We start from the raw sequence: 11,810 nt of genomic DNA on the forward strand, positions 1-11,810 counted from the left end.
GTGAGTGAAAGACCTGGACACTCATTGTGGGAAAGAGGCCTGTTTCAATGAGATCCGTGTCAAGTAGGAAAGTGGAAACGGATGGGAAGTGGGGGCTGCAGGTCATGGATAGCGCCAAGGAGGGCCTTGCTCAGGGCAGCAATCGGGGTCCTCCCCACCTTAGTTACTCTGACAGCCTTTCTCTGTGTCCCCTAGATGTAAAGATGTCCTGAGGGCCAGCCTTTGGATCAAAGCAGAAACTCACAGACAGTGCCCAGCACCGGGTGGAGGACACCGGGTGAGGAAGGATGGGCACAGGACACTGGGAGATTTAAGGGGCCTTACACAGGATATGTGCCCTAAACTAGAGTGCAGGCAATGACCCCAAAGAAGGATCCTTGTCCATCTTTGTGAGGACACAGGATGGCCCCTATCCTGTGCTCCTGAGACGCAGGGCCCATGTGCAGAGGGGCAAATGTGGGAGGTGTCCATGGCCTGATCCCTGGGCCGTGTGAGGAAAGCCAAGTGCTCTCCTGGTCAGACTGCAGCCCCTCTCATCTCTGCCTTTCCTTTAGCCTGTCCCCCATCTCCCACCCACACCCCTCCTTCTCCCAGGAAACAGAGACGGGTGCTGGGGTACCTTAGACAGAAGTTTTCCCTGTGTGACCCCGGAGAAAAAGACCCAGAGTTTCAGGTGAATTTCTGCTAAAAGAAGTTCCCATGGGTAGAAAAAGAGCAAAGGACGGGAAGGTCCTCTATATTCAGATCACTCAGGTGGTATAGAATGGTGCACAGGCCCGGCCACTTTCTGGAAGATGGGAGCCTTTATCCTGGTCCATCAGGATTCAGGGTAGCCTGTCAGGGTTTCCAGTGATCAGGAGGGTCCCCAACCTCGGGCCCAGGTCCCGAATATCCTCAGGACTCAGAGCTGGTTCTCTGGCACAGGCCCCATCCAGTTCCTAACCCACCACAGGGTCTGGGGTCTCAGGTCCTGGAGGAACTAAGAAGCCACGCCTGCTCTGGGGATGATCTGGCAGTACACCTCTGTGTTTGGTTTGAGTAATTCCTGTCAAAGAAAGACCAGATCTCTGAGCCCCACAGCCTTCTCAGAACACGTGCCAAGTTTCACAGGCGCCATGGGGGCTGACTGTGCTGGGGTGTCTGTCCCCACGCACCTCCCTCCTCCCACCCTCTGTCATCACTTTTCGTTGCCCTTTCCTGAGCCTGGAAGCACAGCCAGGGCTGGGCTGGGGGCAGGTCCTAGGGTCCTTGGGACCTGCAAGACAGAACGTTCACATCCCACACTCACCTCGTAGATGGGGCCTGCTGTCTTGGGGTCGGGTAGGGGGTCCTGTGCAGGGGGGAGAGAGGGCATCAGAGGATGGGGAGGGAGGCTTTTCTCAACAGGACTGACAGCTCTGCCTCCTGAGCAGCTGTCTTCACACCTCTAGCCAGCACCCTAATTTCAGCCCACACTGAACCTCCTCACCCTTGTTAGCCTGGGACCTCTGACTGGTGTTTCCAGTGCTCATTCTGCTCCATGCTGGACTCCAGGGTTCCCCTCAGACTCCAACGCTGCCCTGTCCACCCCTGATGTGGGGGCCCCACTAGGCCAGGGCGGGGCTCCCTTGTGCTGGCTGTTCTGGGGAAGGGATCTGTGCTGTGTTGTGAGATTGGATGGTGCCCCTGCCCTGAGCGTGGGTCCCTGAGGCCCTGGGTGAGGGAACAGGGAGGCGATGGACTTACCGGGAAGGCAGAGGTTCCAGAGGGACCCTGGCCCGCGAGCAGAGACAAGAGGTGTTAGCACCCAAGGCGGGTGGTGGATCTTTAGCTCCCAAGAGCCAGGGGTGAAAGGTCATCTTCCAGGGCAAGAATCTTTGGCCATTTCAGGGTCCAGTGAGGGAGATGTGGTGACACATGACACAGCCTACACGTTAGGTTGACTGACGAGTAGGGGTTCCCTGTGCAGAGTGGTGATGAGAATCCCCCTTGAAGCCCAGGGAAGGGTCAGAGTCTGAGGGACAAGGGCAGGGGTGGACACTGTGGGGCAGCCCAGGGGCTCCAGACTGAACAGACACTCACCAGGGGTGGCCGCTGGAGGTGGGTGCTCTTGGGGGACACATGGGTCACTGGCCCTGGGAAAGGTCAGACTTACTTGTGAGGGGTGCAGGGGAGCTTTGGTGTGATAACAGGGGGTAGGGAGAGTCTACTTTCCCAGCAGAGGGTGGAGGCCTCTCTCCACTGTTTAGGGGGGACGGGCCCAGGAATAGGGAAACTGAGGCAAGGCCTTAAGGACCCATGGCTGACCTGGGCCCACAGGGGAAGGACCCACAGGCAGATGGGGGTCTGGGAGGAGTTAACAGGGAGGGGAATGAGGAACCAGGACAGGAATCCACCCGAGGGTCTGACTTAGTGGAAAGGTCAAGGCCTCAGGGGGCAGCAGTGCCAGCCTCACTGATTCTGCTGTGGCCAGACCCGCCCCTCAGGCCTACAGAGCTGCACTGTGACAGTGGCCTGTCCTGTCTCCATCCACCTAGAGGCAAAAACCACACCACAGGCTGTGCTGTCCTCCTGTCTCACACATCAGGGTCGTGGTTACCACATTGGCCTCGTGGGGGCGTTTGACACACCCAGGCTGTCCAGGCTCTTCCACCCTCAGCTGTGTGGCCTTGGCCAGGATGACTTTCAGAACCTGAGACAGCCCACCCCCTCACCTGAAAGGGTGGACTTAGATAAACAACAGGAGGTGCCTTACTGAGCACTTACTACCTGCCGGCACTGCTGCAGGTGTGTGGAGAGAACCAGGACAGTCCTGAGGGCACAGTTCCTTAATCATGCCTAATTTATAGGTGAGGAAGCTGTTGAGGAAATCACCCTGGGCAGCAACTGGTCAGGAGGAACTGGATGGAGAGAGTTAAGGACATCCATGGGGAAGCTAGGAGGCCACAGGGAGCAGGCCCAGAACCCTCTGAGGACCGCGTCTTTGTCCTCCTGGCCTGGGCTCTGCTGGGGGTCAGCCTGGGTCAGGGGACAGGATTAGGGTGAGGGTGAAGGAAATGCCATGGTACTTCCTAGTCCTCCTGAGGTACAGGAAATAGTCCAGGGAGGCCCCCAGAGCCACCACGACGAGGACCCCGAGATGGTCTCCACAGAGTAGGCTGTGTAGTTTTGTTCTGCTGAAAGGAGAAGGGAAAGGGGGAGGGGTGAAGGCCCAAGTCCATTCAGGGGAAACCAGGAGGGGCCTTGCAGGGGGAGGCCTGGTGAGGGAGGAGGGAACTGCCACCTACTCTGTGCGGTTTGGGAGTGTCAGTCCTCCTGACACCCCACTTCCTGCGGTTGCATCATTCTCTGTTTTGCACATTTGAAACCTTCCATTGGCTCTACCTTTGCATGTACTCTCACACCCACCATTCCCATGTCCTGGTAATTTTCCTCTTAACTCCTCTTTCCCTCACATATTGTGTCTCTTCCCGCTGTTCTTCTTTTCCATCAGTATGGACAAACTTAGCGGGCACCTTACCTGCCAACTCAGTGCTGATGAGTAATAAGAATGTGCTGAGTGTTTTCAATGGTCCAGGCAGGGTGGGAAATACTTTACCTTTATGTCATCTGATCCTTCCACCCCCACGACCTGTCTGTCTCCCTGGACATCTGTAGTATCAGTACCAGGAACTTCTTCTCAGACCAAGTGTCTAGTCTCTTCATCATTAGGTGTAATTTTCCACCCATTGACTTCTTAAAAATATATTTTTACTATTTCAGAGGGGAAGGGATTGGGAGAGAGAGAGAGATAGTAACATCAGTGATGAGAGAAAATCCTTGATCTGATGCTTCCCTCAAAACCCCTACTCAGGATGAAGCCCCAGAATGTGTCCTGACATGGAATCAAACCATGACCCCCTGGTTCAAAGGTCAATGGTCACAGCTCAACCCCTGAGCCACATCAGCTGGGCTCCACCCATTGACTTTTGTGTGAGTCTTTCCCAGACCTTTCTGTGACTTTCTAAACACTCACATCCCTCTCTAGTATGGTGGCTACACACAGAGATGGAAAGGCATTCCCTTTTCGTTAAATAATTTATTAGAGAATGAGACTGGCCCAGCCATGACCTTAGGACCTGGAGAAGTTTCAACCTAAAGGATTTCTCAGTCTGAATAGGACTTTCACTTCCTGACCGGTGGATGGAATATCACAGAGAAGGAAACCCCTAGAGACAAGTAGTCACAGTTTGAACAAAAGGCTGGTACTCTTAGCGTCCTCTGTAAACTACAAACTCTGGGGCACTGCTCCTTCTGTCCCATGAAGGGTCTTCGTGGATGAATCTACCGACTTGTCATGTATGCACCACTGCTCACTGCTCTCCTCAGCAATGTCACATGTGCTCGTGTCACAGTGTTGTACAGCTGGTGACTTTAGAGCCAGGACACAGCTCAGAGGAGGCTCCCCTGTGGCTCACTCTCTCCCCATTTCCATGCAGCCTGGTCTGAGGGAGGCTGTGGTGTTGGAGGGTGACTCAAAATGGCCAGATTGAGGACAGACCACCCATGCACCTTCACCACAGACCCCTGCCCACCACAGAGGGCACAGAGCAGCCAGTTACCAGGTGAGCCTGGAGCAGCGCAGGGAGCAGGGGTCTGTCCTGCTCACACTGCCTCAGAGGTGGTGTCCTCCTTTAGTTTGGGGACAAGAGGTGAGCTTGTTCAAAGCCTTGTATGTTCCTTGTAGCACATGGAGCAGGTAACAGACAAGAGGGGACAGAAGGAAAGTGTTAGTGACAGAAGAAGCAACTTGACCTTGAGGACCTTTGTTTTCCCCTCTGGGAAGCTCCCCCCCCTCCCTGACTTGACTCTTTCTGGGGCTGAGAGATCCCACTCTTCATTTTTCCAACGCTGGACCCCAGCTCTGCCATGAGAGATCAGAAGAGCAAGGGAGGAGAGTCTACAGGGATGTAGTGGGAGGGCTCAGGGGAGGACTTTGTGATTTGCTTGTGTCCATGGCCACAGGATGGGAGAGAACACCTTCTAGGCTCTTTTCTGAAAATCAGACAGCCCTGCACCCCACAGCCTGGTGCCGATGGTCCTGGAGGCACTAGCCAGAGACTGTGATAGTCTTGACCTTGGTCCTATAGGGATGAGTGATAGAGTTATGGGCGAGGCAGATGTAGGATCCACTAGCACCTGCAGTGATGTTGGGGATAAAGAGCTCCTGTGTGGGTTGCTGGGGCCTCCCACTGGTAAGTCAAGAATACTGTTTACGCGGGTTAGAGGCTGAGGTTTGCCCTAGGCAGGTAAATGGACTCTGAAGGGGAAGTGGTGGTGGTGGAGGGAGAGAAGGGTCCGGGCCATTTGGAGCAAAGAGAACAAACCGCACGTGATGTAATCAGAGGGAAGGGGAATGTCTTGGTTTCTGTAAGGGCCACACTATCCCTCTGAGCTGGTTTTCAGCCCTGTTTTGTTTGTTTGTTTTATTTTTAGATCCAATTCAATTCACACTAACAATCAATTTGAATTATATAAGTGTTATCCAGAATGCTTGCCCAACTTCTCTTTCTGGGGTCTAAAGAAGACTTTCTAACACTAGTGTGAATATGAAATTAAATGATTTTTCCTTATCGGAGGAAACATGAAACTTTCAAACTGTTACTACCGAACAATTTGCACTATGTATGGAGCTTTTTGATAGATCCATTTCACAGCTTGCAATAAATGAAACAGCTATTGGAATGCATGTAACATAAGAAATCTCTTCCCAAATGCATGTCTCTGCTACTTGATTTTGCTACTGAAATACAGAGAATGACCTGCCTGTTGACACTTCCTCAGTGATATTGCCTTCCTAGTAGATACCATCACTGCCAAGTATTTCTGCTCCAAGAGCAGTTATAAAACAAGTTAGAACAACTGCCCTCCTCTGAAGCAATGGCTGTTTATGTGCAAAAGCCTCTATGTATATGTCCCAACACGATTCTCTCTACCCCTCCAAACAAAATGATGAAGGTGCTGGTGGTCAATTTTAGCTATCCTGAAACTTCCACCTCTCAGTATATATATAAAAATTTATCTTTACTAATGAAAATATTATAGAGGCTTGCCCTAGGCAGGTAAATGGACTCTGAAGGGGAAGTGGTGGTGGTGGAGAGAGGCAATATCAGTATCTACTAGGAAGGCAATATCACTGAGGAAGTGTCCCTTTTTCCCATTGACCCCCCCGACCCCACACCAACCCCACTGCCAGCCTGGTTTTAAAAGCCCCAACCATAACCCTCTGTGTTTACTGAGCCTGAGTCTGAGACATTAACCTGTTTGTCCCAACCTCAAGGCCTCCCTGACTTTGCCTGGACAGGAACTCATGGCCACCCTGGGTGTTCAGAGTGTGGGTCTGTGTACGTGGACCTGAGAGGAACGGATGTGGCCTGGCCCGGGCAGGGACAGAGGTTACTCACAGAGAACATTCAGGGTGAATGGGTCACTGCAGGCGGCACTCAATGGGTTGCGGGTTTCCCACTCAGAGGGTCCTGTGTGTTTTCTTGGGGCAGGGAGTAAAGGGAGAGTCCTGTGGCCCTTGGACAGCTGCAGCCTGGCACTGGCCGGGAGATGAACTATTGATAAACCTCAGACAGGTGGTGTCCTGAAAGTCAGGTTCACCCTTAACATAACAGGGTACTTGCGCTCCTCAGGGCAGAGTTGTTGCTTGTGATGTTGGGTTTGGGGAAATGCTCTGTGCAGGTAACAGAGAGAGCACTGCCCTGTGTGGTACCTTGGATTCCTCCAAAGGCTTCTTTCATCAGAGTTGATAACTTTTACCTCTCAGCCAACCTGAGTTTTTAAAAGAATAAGGCAGGTCTGTGCATCACAAGACAAACAAATGCATGAGGAGCTGAGGGCTCAGAGGATGTAAGGCCGCCTGCTCTATGTCTGGGAGAAAAAGCACAGGCTTTCTCAGGAGTCAGACAACTATCAGGGTTTGATCACAGGGAGACACAGGACTGGGAGTCAGAGACCACCCGGCACCTGTCCTGGTTCCTCACTGACCAGCTGAGTGCCTGGCTGATCTTGGGGTCTCACCTGGAATGTGCAGGTGCTGAGTCCCCTCTAGCTACACAGACCTACATTGCTGGGTTGAGATGTGTTTCCACTGAAGCCTCACATTAAGGGTTAACCTAGAGATGAGTAATGATGGGCCACCCCATAGTCCTTAAACCCCGAGAGGACTGGGCAGTGCGGCCTGGAACTGGGTGTCTGAGCAGAAACAATACACGGGAGACCAGAAGCAAGTCTGGCTGTCAGTTCAGTGCCCAGGCTGCAGGGCCATGAGGTGTGGCTGTCTGCCCAGTTCATTGGTGACTGACATGAGACAGTGACCCCAGAAAGGCTAGTGCAGAGTCCAGGAATGACTTAGAAGCGAGTGAGGGATGGCAGGAGCTGCCTGGTGGTGGCAGCAGAGCTAAGCTCTCTGCCCTTGGTCTGTAATGTTTTTTTCTGCCACTGCAGAGGGCAGGGATCCTTCCTGAACACTCAGACAATAGCAGGTACAGAAGGTGGGGCTTGTGGAGGTGGGGGAAGCATGAACTTGCTGAAAATATGGCCCTCATGGTCCATTTGGGTTTGGCAGTTATGAGATAGATTTTGAGTTAAGCTGTGAGAGAATATGTGAAATCATTATTCATGCCCCGAAGATCTAAGACCAGTTTTTGCAGGAATCTCTGTCTAGAGAGCACGAAGGTCATAGACCAAGTTCTGCAGTCCCACCAGGTCACACTGTGAAAAAGGAAGTTGCCACATTGGGTTTGAAATGAGGGACTCCCTGGGATGGAGAGAAGGTGAGTCCTGCTAAGAGAACAGAAGTGATTGGGGGGTGAGTCCAGGTGTCTGTGCTGTATAAAGGGAGGGATGACACCAGATTGGTAGAAAGGACATGTGCCATGTTAGTAAAGTTGGGGAGAAGGTCCTTTCCTGTTTCTATGGACAGTCAGGCATATGGAGAGGAGCCCCCACACAGCATGTGGCATGTCCTCTTCCTTTTCCTTCTCACTCAGGAAACAACTGGAGTTGAGTCAAATTCAATCAAATTGGGCAGCGTTCTAAGAGCAAAGAGAGTGGCTGGAGGATCTCATCCTCTGAGAGGATCCCACCCTGTGGTCATGGTGTCATCATGAGGACACATGTGTGTGAAACAGGCAGTGAAACAGTCAGATGGTGCAGGGTCACCAGGCCCACCTGGGAAAGGTCTCAGGAGCCACTGGAAGGAATGGGAGCCTCACACCAGGATGAGGATGTGAGTCATGAGTCAGGGGTGAAGAGCATAATAAGGCCCTTGGAGAGGAGGAGAGGCCTTGGCATAACTCACATTGGTGAGTCAGTCTGTGTGATTCTGATTGAGTGACTGTATCTTCCTGTAACTCAATTTTCCCTGAATGGAACAGGATAAATGGTAATGGTCTCAGGTTTGCCTTGTTGCCTGTGAATGAACCTTAAATCTTTCACAATTTCCTAACCTAAAGCTTGGAATAGAGGAGCTGCCCAAGTTAACAGCCTCTGTTATCAGTTGTGTCCCTGAGAGAGGATGCCGTGGGCAGAGCCCTGGTGGACTAGGAGCTTCGAGGAACATCTACTCTTTTCCTCCCTGGGGAGACTATCTTCCTCTTCCTTCCTATGTCCCCCAGGCAGTTGGCTAATGGCCTGGGGACCTTGTCCACATACTCCCCATGCATGGTCTCAGGTGAAGGATCAAGTTCCATCCCTCCCCAATGTGGCTCCTGAGGCTGAGCCCTGGCTGGTGACCACCTCAGGAGCCTTGTGACTTGGGCACCTGGGAAATTGTTGCTGCCAGTCAGGCCGGCCCACAGATCAAACCCAACTGCCCAGAGGCTCCTTCGGTTTCCCGGAGTCAGGAGCCCTGGGACAGAGGTCTGGGAGCGGGGGTGCGGAAAGTGCGGCACGGAAGGAGCTGCCAGGGTTCCTGTGTAAGGATCCCAGGGTTCTGTGTAAGGATCCCGGGGTTCCCCAGGCCAGGCCCTGCATGAGCCCTGCAGGGTTGTTCTCTGGGTCATGGCCATGGGAGGGGCCCAGGGGTCTGGATGAGACTGGTCTCTCTCTGCTGAGTCTCCTTCTGCTGAGTCACTCCCATCAGACTGCTCTCTGTGGAGAATATCTGCAGGGCTGGAATTCTTGAAGGGAACTCTGACCTTAGGAAGTTTGTCTCCACTGTGTGTGTCCTGCACTAAATGCCCAAACCCAGCCTGGAATGTGAGGCAGAGGGGGATGGAGGCAGAGTGAGTCCAGGGCTGTCAGTCCTGTGTGTGAAGCAGAATATGCCCCACCCGACACCCTGAGGTCAGAGAGCCATCACTCACGGTATACACGGAGCTGTCCAGTTACTTGTTTGCTCTTATAAATTTTCTCTATGGCTTGTAGGGTGTAGTACCCTGTGTCCTTCAGGGTGACTTTCTGGAACAGCAGGGATCCATTGGGGTACATTGTCTCTCAATGGCTGTATACAGGCCCGAGGGTAATTGTTTGAGTGTCTATTACATATGATACAATTTGAAGGTTGCTGTGTATTATTTCCCCTTTGTACCAGATATAGCTTCTAAGATCCCCAGGCAGGTTGTGGACAAGGAGAAGCACATCCTTCCCTTTGGCAGCATTGGGCGGCACTGATTCAATAGTGAGCTGGGCAGTGGTGGGCAGAGGGTGAGGAGTGAGGCTAGGAGGGAAGAGAGAAATTGATCAATATTTGGAGCTCTGTATTGGGATGAGAGATGAGGCCCTGGGTCCTGAGCAGGTCTGTTCATCTCTCAGCCTTGGGGTGTGTGTGTGTGTGTGTGTGTGTGTGTGTGTGTGTGTGTGTGTATTTCCTGTGGTCAAGTGCAACAGCATGGTTACCAATACTTTAGCACCTCTGACCTTATTTCCTGTTTGAAAACTCTCAAGTGGCTGTCTGGCTGCCTGGCTCCTGGCTTCTGGCTCCTGAGGTCCAGAAATGCTCAGAGGCACTGTTTAGACCCCTGTTGACACTAAAGACACTGTGTGTCCACTTTCTGACCTGTCCCTATTCTGTTTTCCTCATGGCACTTGTGGGTACCTGTCCCAAGTAGATCCCGGGAAAGGACCTGGGATGTTTATCTAAGGCATCCCTTTTGATAAACTTTAACCGTGCAGGAGTTAGAACATTTAAGTAGTTGCTGATGAAGAGACTGCTCTATGTCAGCAGGACCGAGGGCAGGCTTAGGACCAAAAAGACCAAAGGCTTTAATTTTAATTGTAAGTATATGCAAAATAATCCAATTAACTGCTGGAGGGGATTACACCTCATGAAACGTATGCAGTTGCAAATCACATAGCTTTTTTATTACTCACCCAAATTCCTGAGCTGTGGGTACAAGTTTAGTTAGGGACCCCCATGGTGCTGTCCCCTGGGGTCCAGAAGCTGAGCTGGTCTGGTCCAGATGCTGGGGGCCAGCGTTCCTCACCCAAGAGCTTGGTCGCATCGTCTGGCAGGGAGAGGAGAGTGGAACCGCTTTGCTTGTCAGACAGACAAAGGGACGGGCTTTTGTAGCTGTCCTGACAGGCGAGCATCATTAGCTGGTCGGGGTTCATATTTAAAGCTTGTTCCTCCCTGTAGCAGCTCAGCTGGCTACCAATGATTTAGGTCAATGCACATACAGCATGTTAATCTCAAACAAGGCAAGGGGACTAAGGAGAGTACATCACTCACGCAAATGTTTACCTTGACAAGTCACTCTCCATCAGTTCAAATCCTTATCTCTGGGGTACACATGCTTCAAGGCAGTGGGGAATGTGTCTTTAATATTACACTTCAAGTTTTAAGGAAAGTTAACTCAAACATTTTAAAACTTTTCTAACATTCTTTAAGTATTTTTAAACATTTCTATATTTTACTACAACAGTACCTGACATCACATCTAGATCTTTCCTTGTCTGTCTCCTCTCCATAGAAGGTGAGCTTCATGGGGGAAGGGGCTTGTCTGCTCTGTTGTATCCCCAGTGTCTGCAGCAGGCTGAAGTGCCTGTGGGTGAATGAATGAGTCCCTGGGTCCTGTACCCCTTGGGGTGCACGTGCCCATTTCTGAGGTTGGTGGTAAAGACAATGCTTACTGCCCTTGGTTCATTTTTTCTTGTGTCACCCTGACACAAATTGATATTATTATCATCAGTTTTCAGAAAGAATTTCAGTGATGAATAACTTGTAAAAATTACCATAGTTGAGGTTTTCCTGCCCCTCACCACCTCCAGATCATGGGATTGACCTGCTGCTGAGCCCCCTCCCCCATCCTACTCTGCTCCACTGTCTTCTCCCTCAGGTCCAAACAGAAGCCCTCTGTCCCTTCTCAGAGCGTTGTGCTCCCCAGAAGACCCCAGCTAGTCTCTGTATCTCCTTTTCCTGTCCACCCGCAGGGATTGTCCCTTCCTTACCAGATAGCAGGAGACCCTGCCGGGGGATGCACCCTCTGTGAGCAGGGGCAGAGGGGGACTCCATGGTGTCTGCTGTCTGTTGTGTCCCTCCCTCTGTGAGAAGAGCTTGAGATCCAGAAACACTCACAGGCACTGCTCTCCTGACTGGTGGGACCTGCTGCCTCCTCTAAGGACAAGATAATTTCCCTGGTCACATGCGCAGGGGACGGGGTCTGTGCCTAGGATCCACCCTTGTCCTCTCCTCCTTTTTGCCTCCCCTCTCCCACCTTCTTGGTTACCTTCCATCTAAATGTCAGATCTGCGAATTGCTGAGCCCTCTTTTTCCTCATTGATTCTCCACCCCAACCCCACCTCCATAGGTGCATTACCTTTTGAGATAAGCTTCAGCCTTGGAC

The 11,810-nt window shown here is 51.9% G+C and overlaps 1 pseudogene across 1 annotated transcript in view; it reads right to left on the reverse strand.

Moving 5' to 3' along the window:
• The window catches only part of LOC308236139 (cell adhesion molecule CEACAM1-like), a 58,886-nt pseudogene extending 47,407 nt beyond the window's left edge, over positions 1-11,479 (reverse strand). Inside the window, exon 1 of the transcript in view lies at positions 11,416-11,479. The product of the transcript in view is annotated as a cell adhesion molecule CEACAM1-like (transcript). The remainder of the gene's footprint in view (positions 1-11,415) is intronic.
• Positions 11,480-11,810: the final 331 nt, after the last annotated feature.

The sequence above is a fragment of the Plecotus auritus genome (genome assembly GCF_963455305.1).
Source record: "Plecotus auritus genome assembly, chromosome: 10".
NCBI lineage: Eukaryota > Metazoa > Chordata > Mammalia > Chiroptera > Vespertilionidae > Plecotus > Plecotus auritus.